Here is a 7,591-nt window from a genome sequence, read left to right as displayed (position 1 = left end):
TTTTTTTTTTTTTTTTTTTTTTTTGCCTTTCCTTTCCCCTGGTCATTTTTCTATTCCCAGCCTCAATCTTCTCTCCCAGTGGGGCCAGGCTGGCTCGGCCAAGGCCACAGCAACCTGGACTGCCCATGACGAGGGCTCTCTGAGCACGGCCACTGCCCCGTCTTCCTTGAAGGCTTCTCTCCCTTGGTTTTCCTTCTACATCTTGGGTCATCTTTTCCCGCCTCTTCTTTCTCTGCCCGTGTTTCTCACGTGGCTGTCCCCAGGGTGTAGTCCTGGTCATTTTGTCTTCCTGTTCCAACCCTTCTCCTGGGGCACTTGCCACAGCAACATGCAGTTGACCCCACCGGACGCCTTGAGTCCAGCCCCTCTCCTGGTCTCCACAGTCTTATTTTCAGCTGTAAATGAAGATACATTTATATATCTTCAAAACGGTCTTCCTGGACAGGTGTGATAGCTCACATCTGCAATCTCAATGCATTGGGAGGCTTACGCGGGAGTATCGCTTGAGGCCAGAAGTTTAAGACTAGCCTGGGCAACATAATGAGACCCCCATCTCTACGAAAATAAAAATTAAAAACATTGGCTGGGCATGGTGGCTTGAACCTGTGGCCAAGCTACTCGAGAGGCTAAGGCAGGAGGATCGCTTGAGCCTGGAAATTCAAGGCTGCAGTGAGCTGTGATAGTGCCACTGCACTCCAGCCTGGGTGACAGAGCAAAACTCTGTCTCAAAAATAATATAATAAGAATATGTGCTGTGGGTATCTTCACACACCCTGTTTGTCCTCTTCCATTCTTTGCTTTGGCTCAAATCAGCATCATCTCCTGTTACGCGGCTCGGACACCGCAGTCTTCCTGCATTTGACCTCTCCCTCATGCCCACATGCACTCACGGAGTGTCTTCTGTTGGCTTCCTTCTTGCCGCCTCTCAGACCAAGCCTTCCTCCTCACTCTCCCTTGACCTGGATTTTCAGATTCCCCAGAGAGGATGTGTGTTCAAAGACAAGCCTTTCCCTCTCGCACTTCGGGTGGGGACTCACAGTTTCCTACCTGTCTCACAGACTTTGCAGCGGTATGCCACTTCTTTCAAGGGATCTGTGAATTCTTTCGGTTTTCCTGTGGTGGTTCTTGGAGCAAAAGTTTGTGGTGCGAATCTCCAAACACTGTTCTGTCCCTCCAAATGGGAGCTGCAGTTAGTCTTTCCTCCTATCTGCCATCTTCTTATCATCCGTATTAGGTATTTCCAACCACATATTCTACTATCTGATCACAGTCTAACTGCTTAAAGAGGGGCCGTGGATGGAGGATTCCAGGCCACAGTTTATACAAGTTTTGTAATTAACAAGCTTAAACCTAGGTAGGAAAGATAACTCTCACTCATGTTCCTGGGGCCAGCAGCTCTGCCCTGAGCCCTGTACCCTGGCATCCGCCAGACAGTGGGCACTCTTTTCTGCCTGCTCTTGGGAGCTCTGCTCACTCACTGCAGCTGTGCCTGCTGTGGGCAAGGTCTGTCAGTTTACGGTTACAGCTCAAACCATTCCCACTGGCCTGCTCCGATTTCCCCTTTTATGGAATATGGGAAGTCCTACAAATCCAGGACGGGGAGAGGCTCCTCTGATGGAAGACATTACCCTGTAAAACCCCGTACTAGTTTAGGCTTAAGGCACGAGATGTTCTCAGTAGGAATATTTTGAAGCCAAAATAAATAAAAAAGAAAAAGTGGAAAAGAGTCAAACAGGCAATTATTTGCAATAGAAAAAAACTATTGATTTTCCCTTTTGATACATAGTCTAAATTATCCCTCAAGAAAAGTAGTAATGCATCTTTAAACAGATTTATTGGCTCTAGGAGGGGAAAAATGTATTATTTAACTTCAATGCTATTGGCTTTTTCTTTTATGTTAGATATAGAAATAGGACAGACGAACAGAATGGGTCGAGAAGATTCCTTCGAGAATCGCAGTTGTGAATCCCAAGGTAAGAGACTCTGGCATCTCTCACAAAGCAGAACGAGTTTGTAAATAAAAGATCATTTTTTCTGGCTAAATAAATTACATCACACAGTTACAATTCATACATTTTTCACAAGCCCTAAAGTTCCTGGGGGTGGAATCAAAAAACCACAGAGATCCTCCAGCATGACCTGTAGGCTCAAGTTCTTTCTTGTGAAGGAATTTTGCCCTCAGCAGAATCCTGTGACTTCTCTGAGCCTGGAGCTCCAAGTCCTTTCTCTGAGCTGGATTCTCCCCACGTCTCTCACTTACTGGCTTCTGAGACCAGAATGCACAAACTCCTAACACGCAGGGGCGTCTTCCAGTCAGCTGCAAACAGGAGTGTGTGTTTGGTGGAAAGAGCCGGGCCCTGCTTTGCCCAGATCCTCATGCTGGGCCTCCTTAGAAGGGACCTTGGGGTCTGGGGGCATGGCACATTTGGGGTCCTGCAGACCGCGGACCTGGCCCCACATCTGTCTAGGCACCTGTTCTGTGACCTTGCAAATTGCTTCACCCAGGTGCCATCTGTCACTCAGAGGCAATCCCAGGTGACCTCGCTGAATCATTATGAAAACTGCTCAGAATGATTGGAAAACATTTTCCAAATACAAAAGTGCTCTAAAAGCCATGGATGAAAATTTCAAGCCACAACTACCAACCAAGCCCCTCATTACATTTATTCTTTATAATTCAGCAGTTTAGGAGGGTTTTGTGTTTATTTCAATAACTAGGCTCTCTCAATTACCTAAGGATGCATCCACTGGGATTCAGTATAGAGTAACCAATAAAACTAGTGGTCAGAAACCATCAGGCCCTCGCGATGAGAAAGGAAGCTCCTGGCTGGCCCCCTCCTCCCTTAACCACACGTCTCCCTGCAGCTGCCTGGGCATTTGCATTCTCATGCCTGCAGGTGAGGCAGATTCTGGCACAGAAAGGGAAGCACTATCTCTGCTCACTACGTTCCACATGGTAGTTCTTTTCTCTTTCAGGGTTGATGGTGGTCTTCCAGACAAGCTTGGGGTTTCCTACTTGTAGCCTGGGAACTAGGAATAACAAGCCCACAAACTCTCCACACTTGCATCTAAGAGCTGCATTGCGTTCCAGTGGCTTTGGACTAGAAAATCTCCTTCCCTGTTCAAGCAACAAGGTGAGGCAAGAGTTGTCCTGGTCATTCAACAATATACGGCATAAAGGGTCTTCCCATGTTGTCATCTGCTGTCACCTGGTACACTCTCCTCTCATCGTCCGTTCCCATAAGCACACATGCATGCCCGGACCTCATCTCTTCTACCAACAGAACTCAACAGTCATCTAATTGAGGACCAGCAGCAGGTCGCATTCTACATGCCCACATATGTATCTGGGAGACTGGCTGATTGCAAGGGTTTGTAACCACTTTCCAGGCAGGTGATGAGATGGAACCTTCTCGACATACACCTGAGTTAAAAGTCAAGTCAATGAAAGCCTGGCTGCATGAAAGAGAATGATGCATAGAGACTGGCTGTATACCTTTGTTTGATCTGAGCAAGAAATGCTTCCATTCGATGAGGACACAGAGTTTATGATCAAACCTCCTGGTAGAGAATAGAGCACAGAGAAACCCATCTTCTTACCATGTGACAAATGAGCCCGTGAACACAGACCCTTCTTTAAAACTCTAGCTAATTCAGGTTGCAGGATGAAGCATGCCGTGTCATAATTAATCCCTCATGTATTACAAGCAATTTTATGTCAAAATAATCAACAGGAGCTTTTTTTTACCCCTTTGTGAGTACACAATAAATACCGTAATTTAGCTGCAGCAAACATCGGATTTCTTTCCTGGTCTTTGAATAACGTTCCTCGTGAGGTAAATACCAGCCCTCCTTTTCCATCTCCCCCTCCTCAAGTCTTAGAAACCACACATATAGACACTCTTTAGGAAAATAAATCACGAATGTCAAAAGAAAAGCAGTGTGCTCATTTCTAGTTGGTACTTGGCATCATGATTATTCTAACTCAGAATCTAAACACCAGGCAAACAGCATCGGAGAAGGAGGGAGTGGAGTGGAAAGGGTGTGCTCACATTGTTTGTCATTTATTATTTCCTCGTGGATTACTGGCAGTGACATGACATTTATTTTTCCAAGGCTAAGTCCTCACTATTAAATGATCACTGAATTCCTTTGGTTAAACCTAGCTCACTTTTTAAATAAACTGTGTCAGAAGTGGAGTGGCCAAGGACTGCCCTCTATCTCTGTAACAGGGTAGACGTGGAGGCACCTGGGTCTCCGGCTTCTTCTTCAGGCCACGCTTATCCCCAGAGGTAGCGTTTCACAGCCTTTATTGCGTCCTCCTCTTCCAGGGGATCAGTGTTCCTTTTGCTTTAGATAGAGCTCTCCTGTTAAATTAATATAGTGATCAAAAACAGAGCCCAGGAGCAAGCTCAGTGTAGATAATTAATCTCCAGTTGCTTTCATTGAGAAATAACTAAACTAAAATCTAGGCTTTGAGGCGACACTTCACAACAGGTGGGAAAGCCAAAGCAGGACTCTTCTACTTTAATGGATCTGTGTGAAAATGACTTTTAAAGATTGGAGTGGAAGACAAGACCCCAAGAAGAGTTCCTTTTTGGTGATTAGGTGGTTTTTTTTTTTTGTCTCTGTGTGTGTGTGTTTGTTTGTTTGTTTCAGAATCTTGCTCTGTTGCCAGGCTGGAGTGCAGTGTTGTGATCTCAGCTCGCTGCAATCTCCATCTCCTAGGTTCAAATGATTCTCCTGCCTCAGCCTCCTGAGCAACTGGGACTACAGGCATGCACCACCACGCCCAGCTAATTTTTTGTATTTTTAGTAGACACAGGTTTCACCATGTAGGCAGAGTGGTCTTGATCTCTTGACTTTGTGGTCTGCCCACCTCGGCCTCCCAAAGTGCTGGGATTACAGGCATGAGCCACCATGCCTGGCACAGTGATTAGTTTTTAAAGTTCATGAACCAGAGTTTCCCATTAAGTCACATTATGTGTCACCCTTTGGCATCTCTTCAACCATTGTCATAAAAGAACACAAGTCCCTCCTTCAGGTGTTTACTCATGTTTTGTGGATATGCAAGAAGCTCACCACTACTTATGTTTCACTGTAATTACAGGTTTCTTTACACCATTATTGGTTCTTAATTAACTCATATAAAGTATCTACTTTGCCAAAACCTTTGGATAGAGGCTCCTGTGATATGAAGAAAAATAAAACACAATTCAAGCCTGCATACACACACACACACACACACACACACACACAGAGGCACATTCACACACATACACACACACGCGTGCACACACACATTATTCAACAATTACAATAACATTCAATAACCTTCTAGGTGTCAGTGCCTCCGAGACCAGGACTGTTTCTCCTTTCTCCTTGAATCCACGGTTCCTGGAACAATGCTTTGCACATTACAGGTAATCAGCCACTGTCCCGGCATGACAATATCCACCTGGACAGGAAGGGAGAACTTTTAGGCACAGATTAGGCAGCAGGTCACCTACATAACACATGAGCAGAGTTGGGGTGCCTAAGAAGGCAGTACAATCGTCTTGCTCTGGAAGATCTTACCGCACCTCTCAGGATGTTGGAATGCAGTCGAAAGGCACGTGACATCTTTGAGCAGCAGCACATAAAGCTCCTGCCAGTCATGAATGCTCCTTTTGAATTACCTTACTCAATTCAGTAGCTGACACTCAAGAGCATCCCGAGTGGACGGCACAGGTACAGTGTGTAGGAAGAGGGCTCTGTGGTGAAGGATTCCAGAACACCAGGCCCAGGACCCTAGGGACCTCCTGAGACTCCAGGAGTGCGGCAGGCTCTGCCCACAGGCAGAGGGGCAATAAAGACAAACCTTGCTGACCCAACAGCTTCCCATGAGCCGATTCTATTGGCAGTATATCTTTATTACTGGGAAGGATACCTCCGTCCATACAATTCTCTAGTTCCCTATAAAGTGGCTTCAGATGTTCAGAGGCGAAAACACAGCTCAAAAAGGTTTGCAGAAGCAGCATTTAAAACCGCCAAATCAATCTCCCCTTGTAGACTTTTCTTTTAAAATAAACTTATCTCTGAAAACTGCCTCCTGAAGCTTTAGTTTTAACAGTAGAGCTTCACTGTTTTATGAGCTGGTGGTAAAAACCTAAAGCCAGCAGCTCCTCTAGGAGATACTAACACACCGTTTACGGAAGTACTGCCATGAAAATAATACGTGGCAATGAAGTCACTATAAATTCACAGGCACTCACATGCACATACAATACATCGTATGTGTACAGAAAAAAAAAATCTTTATTTTACACTGTTTCTTTCTTTAAGAGGACATATAACTGCACAGACAAAACCCTCTCTGCCTCCCTTGTCACTATTCTTACCAAATCCACTCCGGACAGAAACCATCAAAAAGCCAAGGTGGCAGGTGCCTGAATGTTTCACTTTGTCACTACTGGCCTGCCTGCACGATAACAGTAGATGCAAGAATATTTCACCAGTGTCATTGCTTAACAATGTAATATGACAGCATCCATGAAACTGATTAGCATAAATCAACATAATACCCACTTTGCAGCATTAGTATTGAAAACTTTCATCTTGAAATAGTAAGAGGAAAAAAACAATACATGATGAATTGCAATGATTTTGCTGGAATGCTACCAGATGACGATATCAGGGGTACAGAAGAGAGCACACACTAACATGCACATGTCAACATAATCATCCCAACCAGCTTTATTTTCATTCTACAAGCTTCGCACAAATATACGCATAGCGTCTTAAATACAGTTAAGAAAACGAGCTAAAATTATCTTCACAATTCAAAACAACCAATGGTGGGGTAATACAATAGTTTCCTGATTTGCCAAATGTACCATTTTGAGAATCTTAAATACAATTCCCTGAAGTTCAAACTACAGATAATTGTGCCTCACAGGGCCATCACCTAAAATAAAGAAGAAAGCAGAACTGTGTCACTGAATGACATTTTCAATAGTTGATATATGGGGTCCACTTCTCAGGGTGATAAAACAAAGGTCATGTGCTCTTCAAACAGCAGTAAACATATTTTCCTTCCTTTCTCTCTTTTCACTAAACCTTTTTGCTTTTTAAAAAAAAATTCATCCAAGTATTTTCTTTGAAATGATTATTTATTTTACCCAACTCAGGAAATCAAAGGACTCAAACATTAGCCAGGGTGGTTTTCTTGAACATTCCAGAAAATGGAACTGAACTTGGTGCACGGCTGGGCACATCCTTGGGATTTTTTAAATACTAAGGTACCTTGCAATAACACTGTTTACCCTTTTAATGCATCCATTCAAATTGACACATTGTAATTGTACATGTGTATGAGGGTGCAGTTTGTGGTTTTGATACATATATGCTGTATAATCGCCCAGTCAGGGTAGTTAATATATCTATCCATCATCTCATGTGTTGATCATTTCTTTGTGGTTAGAGCATTCACAAGCCTCTCTTCTAGCTATTTTGTAATGTACAATACCTTACTGTTCACCATTGTCACCCTCCTGTGCAATAGAACATCGAACTTACTTCTGCTGTTGAACTGTATGTAGCCATTAACCAA

Source organism: Cebus imitator, unplaced genomic scaffold (assembly GCF_001604975.1).
Source record: "Cebus imitator isolate Cc_AM_T3 unplaced genomic scaffold, Cebus_imitator-1.0 Scaffold49, whole genome shotgun sequence".
NCBI classification, from domain to species: Eukaryota; Metazoa; Chordata; class Mammalia; order Primates; family Cebidae; genus Cebus; species Cebus imitator.
Note: the sequence above shows the minus strand (reverse complement) of the source record.